The following is a 2,429-nucleotide window of genomic DNA, read 5'->3' as shown; positions in this document are numbered from 1 at the left end:
ATCGCGACGAACAAAATGTGTCTGATTTGGTTAGTTATGTGCATTCAAACATGACTGATCCATTTAACATCACCGATCATCCAAAATACTTGATCAATATTTCTACAGGGATGCAAGCCTCAAAAGACGTTCAAGATTCTCTTCTAAAATCTCTTGAACGTGGCAACCAAATGGTCAAGTCTTTTGTCGAAGGTTGCTTTAATGAAGGTGAAAACCGTGTTTTCTTTAGGTGTAATACCACCAAATCATGGTACGTCACATCCGGTTGCATACGAAAGTAGGCCTAAAAAAATATTCCCTTGAATTTGACAGTTGTAGAAAATTAACCCTGCATTTCATTGCACTTAAATTTTTCTGAGTCGTAAATATGTATGTTGGGTGTCTGAAAGCATCATTCTTTTTTTATTTGATGGTCTTATAAAATATTTTGGAACGTTAAGGTTACATGGTTACCAAAGCAGGTAACCAGTAAATAACAGTGTAAAAATTGGGTTGTCTACCCTCGGCGGTGGTTACTTTCTTATATGCAATGAAATGTAGTGTGAAATTTTCACTGTATCACTGGAAAGGATTGAACTTTACACATGCAAAGTATTTCTTTGGTTGAAATAAAGGTAAATACTGTACGATTTTTTTAAAAGTGCCAATTTAACAAAGACTAATAGGGAAAAATCAATGGTGGTATTACACCTATTTAGGGAAACTAAATGTGCACTCGTGACCCTATTGTACTTTCATTTTTAAAAGTTATTAATAAACCAGTTCATACATTGTAAACATGGACTATTCGGAATGGATTTAGACACAGAAAGTACGTTTGAGGTAAAATTGCTTTGAAATGGGGGTTTACGGGTGTTTTCTTAGTCAAATGGGTGGACAGACAAAGCTGTATTTAGATTACTGTGTTAAATTTTAAATTACCCTTACAGTTTTTGTTTTGTTTATACAACATGTGAATTTTTTATTTCAGTGTTAACCATGTTCTGCAGAGCATTCTGTTGAAAAATCTTATATGTGAATTGGTCTGCAGATGACACTTCAGCATTAAAGTATGTATCAACTATCATCATGTTTTTTTTTGTTTTGGCCGCAAAAGTTTACAATTTGCCATTGTGCCGTCTACATTTTGCACAGACAATAACTCATCTAAACACTTATTTGTCCTGGATTTATACACACCAGAATCCAGTCTCACATACTTAAACGTTATAATTCTTACCAATTATTTTTTGTACCAGCATTCCAAGGGACATAACCCTTTTTAAAAACATTTTGAGGTATTTTTTTATTACTCTTTCTCCCCATTTTCTAATGTAAAATACAAGAAAGTGGACTTTTTGTGTAAATCTATTAGAAATATACTGTTACGAGTAAATAAAAAGACTTTGATACCAGTAGCAATAAATGATTGACTGAAAGGGAACCGTTATTTCTCACACTAGGGGAACAGACCAAGAACTCAAGTTACACATAAGGGCTTATAGAAACTTCCGTGTAGACTGTTAACATTTATAGAGACAGTTCTTTCAGCTTAAACACTTTAATTATTGATTTAACATTACATTTATTTCATTTTTGTGGGAAAATAATCACATTTCCTTTATTTTTTAGACAAAAGATATCAAGTTTTGATGAAAAAGGAAGGAAGGAGAAAAAATGGACCAAAACAGACCAAAACAGACCTTCAAATGAACTCTAAAAGGTGCAATAAAATTGTTTATCATCTTAAAGTTGTCTTTTGTATTCTATTTAATTGTTTGAATGCATATATCATGAGTTTATGATCAGATATTAGTCAACACTGCATTTTATAATGATACACTGAAATTAGGATTTTTTCGAAGAAATTGGACTGAAATTGCCGTAGGATATGGCCTTACATTATAGTGATTTTCTCTGAAACTATAGTTCTGACTGAGACAAAACTTGACAGTTATGCTTGAAATAACTTGCAATTGGAGGGGAAAAAATTGCATTAAGTTTATTTGACATTTAGGTGTTCTTTAGGTGTAATACCACCAAATCATGGTACGTCACATCCGGTTGCATACGAAAGTAGGCCTAAAAAAATATTCCCTTGAATTTGACAGTTGTAGAAAATTAACCCTGCATTTCATTGCACTTAAATTTTTCTGAGTCGTAAATATGTATGTTGGGTGTCTGAAAGCATCATTCTTTTTTTATTTGATGGTCTTATAAAATATTTTGGAACGTTAAGGTTACATGGTTACCAAAGCAGGTAACCAGTAAATAACAGTGTAAAAATTGGGTTGTCTACCCTCGGCGATGGTTACTTTCTTATATGCAATGAAATGTAGTGTGAAATTTTCACTGTATCACTGGAAAGGATTGAACTTTACACATGCAAAGTATTTCTTTGGTTGAAATAAAGGTAAATACTGTACGATTTTTTTAAAAGTGCCAATTTA

At 32.5% G+C, this 2,429-nt stretch overlaps 1 long non-coding RNA gene across 1 annotated transcript; it reads left to right on the top strand.

Moving 5' to 3' along the window:
- Window positions 1-260: 260 nt before the first annotated feature.
- Window positions 261-1,730, top strand: LOC139529995 (uncharacterized). The gene is made up of 3 exons (XR_011665936.1): window positions 261-614; window positions 971-1,049; window positions 1,612-1,730. It is a non-coding gene; the product is annotated as an uncharacterized lncRNA (long non-coding RNA).
- Window positions 1,731-2,429: the final 699 nt, after the last annotated feature.

This window comes from Mytilus edulis, chromosome 7 (genome assembly GCF_963676685.1).
Source record: "Mytilus edulis chromosome 7, xbMytEdul2.2, whole genome shotgun sequence".
Taxonomy (NCBI): domain Eukaryota; kingdom Metazoa; phylum Mollusca; class Bivalvia; order Mytilida; family Mytilidae; genus Mytilus; species Mytilus edulis.
Note: the sequence above shows the minus strand (reverse complement) of the source record. Positions and strands in the feature narration are given on the sequence as shown.